At 38.4% G+C, this 12,900-nt stretch overlaps 1 long non-coding RNA gene across 2 annotated transcripts in view; it reads left to right on the top strand.

Moving 5' to 3' along the window:
* The window catches only part of LOC144083860 (uncharacterized), a 32,079-nt gene extending 19,432 nt beyond the window's left edge, over nt 1–12,647 (top strand). For both annotated transcript variants that reach the window (XR_013303648.1, XR_013303647.1), the window contains exons 4-5: nt 10,288–10,388; nt 12,532–12,647. This is a non-coding gene — a long non-coding RNA (uncharacterized LOC144083860). The remainder of the gene's footprint in view (nt 1–10,287; nt 10,389–12,531) is intronic.
* The last annotated feature ends 253 nt before the right edge of the window (nt 12,648–12,900 follow it).

The following is a 12,900-nucleotide window of genomic DNA, read 5'->3' on the forward strand; positions in this document are numbered from 1 at the left end:
TCTCTTCATGATCATCATTTTAAAGTTCTGCCTGTCCATTTATTGTCGCAAAACAGTAAGAGTGTGTCCCCTCTTCATCACAGCCAGTAGTGTGCTGTAGCACACTTGTGCCAGATCACATATGCAACATCCATGCAAGTACTGCTTTGGTTATCTGCTTTGAGGAAAAAGTTATACCCACTTTCTCATGTGTCAGACTCTTTGACTGCAGCTGTGGATTGTAATAGACCACAACATATTTAGACACGTAATTGGAATTGTGCATTCGTGCCTGAAAAACTCTGTTCCTTGAAGCTACACCTTACATACGTAATCCCCTGTCCTAAAATAAACTACGCGGGCTGTATCATAGCCACACAATTTTCTTCCATCTGTCATTCAATGTTCACCTCTATCTCTGACTTGCTATCTCCTTAGGTTCCACTCACACCTATACCCTGGGTATCTGTTACCTAAACACATGTCCCATTCTTTTATTGTCCCAAACTCGCGCCATCCCCCTCCCCACCCTGCGGTGATATGATGTGTCACTTAAATTGATTGTGCCCTCCAGCTGCTGTCTACTAACTCTTTCTCCCTCATGTCTCGTTTTCTCTTTTTTCCTCATCTTCTCACTTTGACAGTCTTGCAGCCACGTTCCTTGAAAAATGTGTTCTCTATATCACATTGTTTTGCCCGTCTTTCACTGCCATTGCTTTTGTTTGTTTTCTACACTCCTGCTCTGTCTTTGCTTCCCTTCTTAGACAGACCTGTCAAGAAGATTCAGCCTCTTGTACACAAACAGTCGGATGCGGTTCTGTCTGCTCTGAAATGTCTGCATGTGCCACTCGTCGTAGTACTTGCATATTCAATTAAGGGTGAGTGACAAAAGAATGGGGCAGCTGGGGAGTATCTGGCTCCTATAAACATTAAATAGGTCTAACTACTAAAGTGCTGGTTACATTTTTCCTTTGGAGTAGACGATATACTAGAAGGGATGTAGTTTTCTGAGTTTTGTGACAAACTAAAATAGAAAATGGCCAAGAGGTTTGACATACCAAATTGAAATACCATTGTCTGAACTTATTAGACTTGTATAATGAACACACTACCATTCTCTTCATTCTAAGGAAGCTCAAGGGCGGCCCGGTGGAGGAGTGTTTAGCATGTCGGCCACAGTTTTGAGGCCGTGGGGTCCATCCCAAGTCAGTCCCCACTGTGTGGAGTTTGCACATTCACTCCAGGCTGGTGTAGTTTTCTCCAGGCACTCTGGTTTTCCTCCCACATCCCATCATTGGCTTCAGAATGAATTTGTTCCAAAAAATGTTCACAAAACCAAAATACATTACGTTCATTTAGCATGATTAGAAATAGAATATGCACTAGGTCAGTACGTCTATTGAACTCCTTTGGGTACAACACTACCGTTTTGCTATATAGCTTTCAGTTAATGTTTTTGGAATGAAAAAGAGCAAGAAGTTAAAAGGTAAGATAATTTGAAAAGGGTGATCGAGGGAAAAGTTCAACAATATAATTTAACTCTCCTAAAATACAGTTTACAACAAAAACAACAATAAAATGTAAGAAAAAATAGTACACAATCAGATTGATACACGCTGACATGACACTGATTCTGGTCAAAACTTTAGGCTAGGGTTTCCTGCATACTTGTGATTTGGTTTGAAGGCTCTGCTGACAAAATGTGAGACTCAGCCTGTCTATAATTGGCTTCACAATGAATCATACAATATTCTCTCAGGGCCTTCCACTTTTTATTTTGTTGCCTTCCAAGACGGAGTTTGGAAATGTTAGGAGAATCCTCAGCCATTATTTAAGACTAATTATATGATTGCGGTACTCCGTTTAATATCCGAATGTCAAACACTTCCACTGACAACAAAAACGCAAACCCCAAATTTCATTCAGAGCGGGTAAGACAAAAGGACAGGTGAGGGGAAATATGAACATAACCATTACTGCACATGAGGAGAGGTGCAAGAGAGACAGAAGCAGGACTATAGTCAATACCTGAAGGAGTAAAAAAACTTCTATAAATATAAAAATAAACACTAATATCAAAATAGAGCCAAGGTCCCCAACTTGTTTGTTGCAGACCATAACATCTACTGTATGTGGTTGAAGAAGCAGTGAAAGTATACAGCATAGTATGGTGTCCTGGCAATTATACAGCACTACATAAAGCTGAAGATGACAGTTTCTCCTGGTTTTGGCGCAGGAAGCAGGGATCAAATTCCACTCAGTGGTGGTGTGATTCTGAATGCGAATGGTTGTCTGTCTCTGTGTGCCCTACAAGTAACTGGCAAGAGATTTAGGGTGTAGTGTCCCTTTTGACCGAAATGAACTTGGATAGCTCCAGCAACACGCAACCCTGACAAGGATAAGCAATGTTGAAAACGAAAGAATGGGTCCCTCTAGAAAAAATAAAATCAAGTTGTGTGTTAGTTAGTATAGTGGTGCTTTCTTAAATCAGTGATTACTCTAAAGCCTCCTGTTAGGAATAGTATTACCTTTGTTGATTTGTAATTGTTGCAAACTATGGTGAGCCACCTGATGGTGTAGGGGTTCACTCACCTGACTTTGGTGTGGGGCGGTAGTGGCAGTATGATTGTGGGTGTAATCAGTCATCTGAATTATATTAGGTTGGTAGGACTTGTTTTTATGTCACCTGGCTGTTCTGAGATTGAGGGTTAAAAGCCACATTTCTTTGTGTAGATTTAGTAGCTTGATTGAAGACTATATGTGGCAACCAGCTCAGCATGTACCAGGTATTTGCCCTTAGTCAGCTGGAATAGAGTCCAGCAACCCTTGTGATGATGACCACTACGGACAATGGCTGAATGTTTTATGCTGTGTCTTGTTTTGCTTTGCTTCTCATTTGTCTTGTCAACTGATTAAGTTAACATCTCCACCTGTTCGTGTCAGCACTACTACTTGGGGCACTCAATCATCTCCCTTCACCCATTCATGCCTATTCCAGATGCTTGCCAATACAATTTGTTTGTGTCCTGCGCTCTTTTAGCAGGTTTTGGCTTATTTTAGTGTTTTGTCCTGTCATGGATTTGTTGTGAGTTTTATAGAGTTAGAGGGGGTTAGTGTTAGATGTTGGGGTCAGTGTTTTGAAGGAATCATATATCAAGGTTTCATTGGTACTTTACACTTTGTCATTTTCTTTTAGTATTCAAGGTTTCTTGTTCCTGTGTTTCTTTAATAGATTTTTTTTTAGACTAAACCTGTTTGCCTGCCTTGATTCCCTTGTTTCCTACATTAATGGAAGGCCATCACATTCATATTGTAACATACTGCATAGATAGACAACCAATTGATATAATTTTTTATTATTGGTATTACATTTTATCCCACTGTGTCTTAGGGAATTGGGGCAGCACGGCATACTGCAGGTTTACGCTACAAGTATTCCATTAATCGGAAACTGGTCGAATAGTCACTTGTGAAATCTGCAAGTTTGTCTGTAAAGTTACAATGAATGCACTAAACATGCACAATCATGTTTTCTGCCGTCATTCAGAAACACATAGAAACACAAATTGAAACTCGCTGGCTTGTTGGAGAGAAAATATGGTATCTTCCTCTAAATTAAACAACCTAATACACTTTGAGTTGTAGTTCAAATGTAAGTTTTGATGCTAATAATGCTACATACCGTTCAACCTCACAAGGGTCGCGGGCATCCTGATAATTCCAAATGTTTCATCATGTATATGTAACACTGATTTTCTTCCTGTGGCTTTTATTTTATAACCACTACAAAGACCCTAGCATAAATCTTCACAAAGATACTGAATAATGCATCGCAGTGCTTTTTTAACTATGTCAAATGGTCAATTTTAACATGCTTGACACTAAAAATCATGCTCTCTGAATCCACACCAGCCTTTCGGCTATTCTACGTTATTCATCTGGGCGTAAGAGAGTAATAATAGAATGTGTGGGACTGAGTGTGAGGCACAATGAATAAATTAAAGTCAAACAGAACTTACGAAAAAGACTCCATTAAAACCGTATTAATTCAAAGGAGCTAGCCAATAGCACATTTAGTTTTCATAATGATAGATGGCTTTTTAAAATTTTAATGATGAGTTGGGTTTTGAAAACATTGTAAATAAACTTCAAGTTTTGTCTTAATTCTCCATTTGAGCTACTATGTTTTACCTTTATGCAAGCAACAAGATTGATTTTTAATTGCCTCATAATGATTGCATTCATAGTGGACCCAGGAGTAATTACAGCACAGTGTATCAAATGCATCCTGTATATCTTTGCTGACTGAGATATCCTCATTCTCATTTTTGAAATTGGTGATTCAATAGAATTTTCAAGATATAAAATAATTTATATACAAACCGTAAGTCAAGGGTTCCAATTTTTCCTTATTACCTGTGGGGAGTTTGTATGGTTTCTCTGGGGCATGCTAAGGTTTTCTCTGGGTACTCCGGTTTCCTCGTAGATATGAGTGTGAGCCTGAATGGTTGTCTGTCTTCTTGTGCTGTGCGATTGGCTGGCAATCAATTCAGCATGTCCCCAGCCTGCTGTCCATAATTGGCTGGGATAGGAATTACTGTTACTTACCTGTGGACACAACCAGTGCAATAACATGTTGTTTAACGCTGTAACACTGCATGCATACAATTCATTGATTAACAAATGAACTCATGTGCTTACATTTACTCTTCCATACAGCTGATATTTTCATCATCACCCATAAATAAACCAAGTTAGCGATGCATTTCATTAAATCAAAGTAGTGCTTGAAAACTATTTAAGTTGAGGATAGTGTTATCGAAGATTAATGAATATTGGTTTTGATTTTTTTTTTTCTGAAGAGAAAAACGACAATACATCTCTGGCATTGCTGTCTTCCAATTAGTGATTTGTTTTTCTTCACTTTTTTGTGTTTGGGGCATTTAATTAAACAGGCAGTGAGGTGAGACCCTTGTTACCGTAAATACAGAGACTTGGGAACTCCCATGTGTGCACTACTTCACAATAAAGGACCAAAATATAACAGTGTCAAAGAAGGAAGCACAGTTTATAATGTCAAGGGAATACAGCTGCAGCTTTTTCCGAGTGATGGGATGGATTTTCTTTTCTTAGAGGTTTCTCCATTTTATTATTGCTGTTTAAAGTTATGTAATAAAAAAGGAGGCCGGCGGATGAGTTAGTGTGTTGGCCTCACACTTCTGGGATCAAGGGTTTGATCCCAGGTCGATCGCATTTTCAAAACATTTAAATAGTCACAAGCTGAAAGTAAGCTACTATTTGACTCTCATTCACATAAGTTTCTTTTAATCTTATGTCTAGAAAAGATCCACAACGTGAGCACAATTAAGGCCATATTGATGTCGACAAAAAGAAACATTTTATTTGAGAGCGATGCCACTGTGAGTGGATAGGGGAGGCGAGCAGAGGGATATTTTGTCATTTTAGTGGACACATTCACAAGTAAGGGCTGCAGGATGTTCGAGAAAGCCTTGATAAATATACTTTGTTAGAGTTAACCAAGCTTTGTGGCACATAAAATGGAGCTTTTAAACTTCTCCCCTCTTAGCTTAAATATTATCGCGAAGCTGACTGGGTTCAAATGTAGCCCATGAATGAGATTAAACTCTCAAAGTTTCATCCAAAACGAGGGAAGCCCTTTTAACTTCTATTATGTAGCCTTGCTTCTTAAAGAAAGCAAAAATATGGCCACTCATTCAAACTGTCATTCTCAAACACCCCAGATCTTTTCTACATCAGATTTATATAACTATTTTTGTTACACCTGCCAAATTGTGCTTCCAGGTTGTAATATAAGGAAAGATGTATATTTAACTTTGCCAAGATTCAGGATGGAACTTTGGAATTCCAATTGATGGATATATCTGTCATTAGGAGGGGAAGTTTGAACTCAGACGCTGTTATTTTTTATGTATTGGTGATTCTAATGAACATATGTGCCACAAACTAGATAAACAGCTTGACGTTGGACGTCAGAAAATGAATATTTTTGAGTACATTCCTTCTTGAAAATGTAGTATCAACATTTCATTTTTTCCTCATAGCTTGATGTTTGCAGGCCAAGTCTTTTATAGGTGAGCACAAGGTTTTTCACATTATTTTATCTTTAAAAAAAAAAATCTGTGCTTCATGTGCTGAATAAATACTTGTTTGCTTTTATTTTTTAAGGTTATACAGAAATACGAGCAGACAGAAATGCCTGCATGTTACGGGTCAACATGATGCCTGCAAGCAAATATGCATAGAAAGTTCAGACCACTCAGTATTATTTTTACATTTTGACAATTTCCATGTTATAACTTTTGGGGAGTAAGAAATGTGGGGTGGTGTAAGGCTTGAGAATGACCTGAAATGCGTGAGACAGGCATTTGTCTGAGTAGAGAATCCCATAAAGCGTGAATCTAATGAAAACCTATTTTCCCAACATCCTTCTCTAGTAGAATAAACAATGGAAAAAGCATCTGCGGCTTTATAAAAACCTTGGTTTTATGCCCTGGGGAATCCTAATGTGCTGGTGGATTTTGACACTCTTGCCAGAATCAACCCCAAGGCCTTAGCTGTAAGGGAATAAAAATAAACATGCCCCTAACACTTCTGACCCGAGGGACTGTATTTCTCTCTGGAGAAAAGTCATTCTTTTCAATGTTTTGAAAGGTGCGACTGACTGTGGCTCTTTGCACGCCTGCTTTTCACAAACATGGATTTGTTGAATTTTTTTTAAATAAAATCAATAGTTAAATACAGCTAGAGGGCTGCTATGAACAGACCTAAGCATTATGAATGTGGATGGACAAGAGCAGAAACATCTTGTTTGTCGTTGTACAACAGATGTTCAACCGGTTTGACGTAAGGACTAGGACAAAAAATTATACATATGTTCACCAAGCTAGTATTTCATTCATTCATTTACCTTACTTTGTACACTGGTGTAAAATTACTTCCGGCAGAATAGTGGATCATTGAATTGTTTGGATTGGATTGGATAACTTTATTCATCCCGTATTCGGGAAATTTCATTGTGACAGTAGCAAGAAAAGGCATAGTTATAAGTTAGACAGTACAGTCACGAAGGCCGCAGAACAACAAAGAAAAATCAAAAAGTACAAAGCAAATCAAAGTAAATGGGATCATTAAGAAACACCAAGTCGGAGCTGGACAAAAGTGCCGGGAGAAGAGGCAACGCCTCTGACCAACCATTCCATAGTGGTATAAGATGGAAGAGCTGTCGGCGCTTACCAGCAACGGAGTCGAGGTGCCCTACTCTGCTACTGTTGTCTTCAGCTCCAGACTAGTGAGGAACTGTGCGGATACGCTTGGAAGTGTGACTCTGCACATTCTCTACCTCGTTCACAGTCTGCAGAAGTTCCCCACCCTGTGGAAGACTTCCTGTGTGAGTCCTGAATGCAATCATGAAATGCTAACATTTATCTGTTCTTAACCTCTGATAATTGGGATGAAGATGGAGAGATGGACCAAAAGTAAAAACGTAGGGCTCTGAGACTCAGTTCGAGACTTCCTATCAAACATAAGCAAGCAGCATTTAGATGTGATGCTACACATGAATAGAATAAGTTGCCAACAGAAGAGAAGTCAGCCCTTACTTACACTCATTTACACTTATAAATATAGATGTTGTTTCCTTTCACACGTGTTCCCATTTACCTCTATCTTTTTCTGGTCACACAAAGTCATTGTTCTTTTTAAGCACTAGGCCTTTATGTTTTGTTTGTTCCAATTATTTTTTTCTGTTACAGTTTGTTTCCTGCAAGGCACTATAAAACAACATCTGATCAATACCAGCCTGCTGCCATCGCTGAATAGCTCTTTCACTCCCTTTGGAGCCCGAAATTTCTCATCCAACTCCCATACACAACCTCTGCAATACGTACACAAACACACACATACACATACACTCTCAAACATGCTGAAATTCAATCTCCCATATATACACACGCACATGCTGTTTTTATTGAACAGGATGATAATGTGCCAACTGATTGATTACAGACAGGCCACTGTGCAAATATTTAACAGGTCCCTGTCCAGCTGATAAAGTGTAACATAAGCAAAGTATATATACGTAAAAGACAAGAAAATATCACTAAAACTGAAAGAAACTTGTAATGATGTTTTTAAATGAAAGGTTCAATTAAAAAACTCTCATTTAAAAACACAATCAAATGTGGTTTGCTAACACAAATTGGTCCCTGTAGGGTTAAGGTGCAGCATGGTGGCAGTTAAAGGAATGTGGTGGTTTATTTCGTCTTTTCAAAGACAGGAGTGGAATTTTGTGGGCCACACAAGAATTTTAGGGCAAGGTTAAGAAAATTGCCAAAAGCAATATAAGACATGGGAAATGAAGTGAAAAAAGACAAGCATTTGATGTGACATGTCTGAGCTCATCATGACATCCAACAGAAGAATGCTGTGGTTAGGGATGAGCCAGTAGGGCAGACATGTGATCAGTCACCAGCCAGATTGGCAGTATTTCACACCAAGGGATGCAAAGGTTATTGCATACAAAGCCAGTCAACTGTTAGTGAGACATATTTACCTTGATAGGGGTTACATCTGGTCTCACACACGTATCTAACAACATCAAACTCGCACAATAACAAAATCGTATGAAATGGAGCGAGGCCCATATTATAATATTTTATATGTGACTCTGTTTCATTGGCAAGCGCTGTTGAATGAATATGTAGCATTCACCAAGCTATCTGTATGTTTACAAATAAATGTTGTTTAAAACAAATGAATGTCAAAACATCTTGATTAGCTAAGGTAGGGCAATTCAGCCAGGTGTAAAAAAAAAAACAGTCATTGATATAAAAAACATTTTTAAAACAAGTTTTATGGTCAAATGAGTTTGAAATCAAAACAAATCTTTTAACACAAAATCCAGCTGTTTTCTCATCATCTTGCAATATGTCCAAAACCAAAATAAGACTTCATCACTCTTCATCATCTTTATTATGTTATTAAAATTCTAGGATATATTCATCAGCATATAAAATTAAAAGATATTTTTGGTATCATTGGGATAAAAATGTATGTTTAGTTATTTAGTTAGTATGGGCTTGTAGAGCGTAACAATTGAATTAATCATGCTTCATTTACCGATGGGTAAAAGTCCAAAGTGACAGGACTTGAGATCTGAGGCCTAACTGAACAAGAACGAAGCAAAGTAGTAATCAATAAATGAAATCGACAGACTGAATGCTTCATTTCACGCTTTATTACTTTTAGTGATGGTGTGAGAACGGCCAAAGGGTTTGTCAACAAACTAATCTCTGGTCTCCCTCTTAATCTGATCATTCATAATGATCGGTGACATGATGACACTGATGTTCAAAAGAAAGACAGAAACAATACAGACGCAATATGTATGATCACATGCCATCAATGCGGAAGATGTATGATTTGAGTGCAAAACAAGTTGATATGCTGGTTCATTTTTGGCCGAGTTTCAACTGTCATTTAAAGCTCAGTAAGTTTAGCTGGAATCTTTTTTTTTGGAGGGGGGGACCGCACACTCTCCTAGGAAAAGCAAAGACTGTGTACACAGTATTGGACAGGCTGTAAAAGTAGGCCAGTTTGATTGTAACATGAGATGAATGTCTATGACAAGTAAGATAACGCCTGATACTTCCTCTTTGTCATTATTGTGGATGTTCCATTGAAGGTTGAATTGTGGCACTTGCTCAAGTTGAGAACCTTGAGTGCCATTGCAGTGTTCTTCAGAATAATGGTTATTGACGTGGAAAGGGGCTGCTGATGAGATCCACTCAGAAGGTCAAAGTTCAATCATTTCCAATCAGATGGAACAATAGTGAGGTCATAACGACTAAAGATTTGATAAATGTGCCCTGATATTTTAATGGATAGGTCTCTTTCCTGCAAGCAATTGCTGAATCTTCAAAAGAGACGGCCACACATGACTCATTGGGTACTAAAACAAATTTTTCGCAAAGAATCAATTTTATATTATTTCACTTTGAAGATAATGCTCAACATTCCATACGTCTACTACTGCACACCGATGCTATTTTAATCATATTTTTCAATTGCAATAAAAAAGTATATGACTAGCAAAACCAAAATTACTGATACGAGTGAAACACAGACCGAAAGATATTGTTAAAATTAAACAATGCGTTGCACATGCTTTACTGGGCAAAAGTAACCGACTAGATAGAGGTTTTAAAAAATATATTATTTACTGGTACCTAAATATTCATTCATATTTCATGCTGCTTATCTTCACAGGGGTCCCGGAGGTGCTGGACAATTTATTTGTTCAACCAGCCAACCATGTATATTTTTGGGATGCGGAAGGAAACTACAGTACCCAGAGAAAACGCACGCAGGTACAAGACAACATGCAAAATCCACACAGAAAGATCACAGCCTGATATTGAAGCCCTGATCAGAACTGTGAAGTGGACGCACTGACCAATCAACCATTGTGCCGTCTACCTAATTATCATTCAAATATTTCATTATCGAAATAATGAAATAAAACAAAAAATGAGAAAAAACTTTACTCACCTTTGTAGACATAAAATGGGCACACAGGTTTCCCAAAACCTGGAGGGGTCTAGTGCCCCCTTAAAATATCGGATTCAAATTTAATGTAGAATTTACTGTTATAGCCTAATACGATTTTTGCTTTGTACTGTATCATTTGTCACACTTAACATAGCATTGAAGACCACGTAAAACCACAAAGGTCCATTTCCATCAACTCGCCCACCAAACCTTTTATGCTCAAATAATTTGACAACATTGCAGTTTGATATCTATGTGGTTTGTCAATTGATGCCATTGCCTTTGAAGATCACATTTTTTTGCATACAAGGAGCTTTGAAAGGATAACGATATGATGTAAAATTGTCAGCCATTATACTGTAAGTGCTTACATCATACTTGCGAGTCGCCCACCTAGTATCTTGGCATTATGGATGTAGAAAGTGTTGCATCATCTGACAAACTCTGACAAGGTTTTTTTTTTTTTTTTCAGTTAAAATTATTAAATCCTTTTTTTTAAATTATTTTCCGAACCAGGATTATAGTATATTTAATTTCATTTCTTAAATGGTAGCATTTTAAACACAACTCCAATTAGGGGTCAAGTTGTGACATTGTGTTAGACACAAACCCAGAATAAAGTGAGTTGGGCAGCACTGTGGAAGAGTGATTATCATGCCCTTCCTGTGTAAAGTTTGCATGTTCCTCGCATGCCTGCGTGGGTTTTCCATGGGTACTCTGGTTTCCTCCCACAAACTAAAAACGTGTGTGATAGGCTAATGAAACACTGAACTGTCCATAGGCATAGGCAAACATTCATATCACCTGGAGGAAATATTATAAACGCTTGCTTTCACCACTAGTCGATCATAGGGAAGCGTTTTCCCGAATATAATCGCCAGTCAATCAGAGCAAAGTTCATTACGGTGCATACCACATTTTAATGAGAAATACCCAAGCAAAAAAATGCCTGCTAAAATATTTTTTAAAACTTTTGGGAAAGGACAACTACAATGTGTCTCTTTATCCAATGTATAAAAGTATAGTGCATTTGACTACGATATGTATTTTAACAATCCCCATTCAAATATGCTTGATTGAAGAAAAAAATAAAATGAAAAGTCTGGTAACATGATCCATCTCCAGATTCCGGAACTACTGGACTTCTAGCTCTACTCAATCTGTCTGGCTCTGTGACTCATCTGTAGGCAGGTGCTTATCTGTTGACCCTGACAAGTGACGATGAGAGATGGGATACATGTGAGTAAGAGACAGAGATAGAGTGGGGCCAGACGAAAATGGGGAAGAGACTCAAGGAGGTCTGTGAGAAGAAACCAAAGAGTGGAGGAAATGAAAAGAAATTCTCCAGGGAGAGAACCACCACTGAGGACAATTGCTGCATCCAAATTCCGGAATTACTTAGTAATGGCAACGCAGTGCAGCTTACTGTTACTGTTACAGTTACTGTTCTGAATCATGGTAGATGGAGCTACACTTCACTAAAAAGAAATTCTCCAGGGATAAGAGAGAACCACCAGCGAGAACAATTTCAGCATCCAAATTCTGGAATTACTCAGCAATGGCAACGCAGTGCAGCTTACTATACTGTTCTGAATCATGGTAACTGGAGCTACACTTGTATAGTTCATTTCCACCTTCAAGGGGCTAACAGCACTACGACACTATATCCTCATTTAGCACCTACTGATGACGCAGCATCAGGAGCAACATGATCTTCAGTATCTTGATGAAGAATACTTAGACAAGGTCACTAGGGCAGAAAACCCATAACCTCTGGGTTGGGTGAGGAACAACCACTGTACCACTGAGCCACGCCTCACAAATCACCATGATAAGACAATAAAATAATTAATTCAAAAGAGTAGCTATTCACTGAATTTGCCTTGTCAATAATTTAATGATTGAGTTCTGGAGTTCACATCCATTCTCTATTCATTAATTAATTCATTCTCTGTTCTGCAGGCTTACCAGAGCATGTCCCAGTTAAAAATGAGGAGTAGGTGGGGGACACCCTGACTTGGTTGCCAGCCAATTGCACGGCAGGAGGAGACAAACAACCGATCACGCACAAACTCACCAATATGGACTATTTGGAGTGGTGAGTCAGCCTACCATGCATGTTTTTGGGATGTGGGAGAAAATCCACAGAGATTGTGGGAGAACACCACACAGGAATGCCAGAGCCCTGAAATTAACCCTTGATCTCAGAACTGTGAGGCAGATTTTCTAATTGCTAATCTCAATTAAAACTCATAAATATTTCAGATAGCAAGCCTGTTTTTGAACTGTAAGATGTGTATAGAAGGAGCCCAAATCGGAGATGACTCAAAC

This window comes from Stigmatopora argus, chromosome 10 (genome assembly GCF_051989625.1).
Source record: "Stigmatopora argus isolate UIUO_Sarg chromosome 10, RoL_Sarg_1.0, whole genome shotgun sequence".
In the NCBI taxonomy this organism is placed as follows: domain Eukaryota; kingdom Metazoa; phylum Chordata; class Actinopteri; order Syngnathiformes; family Syngnathidae; genus Stigmatopora; species Stigmatopora argus.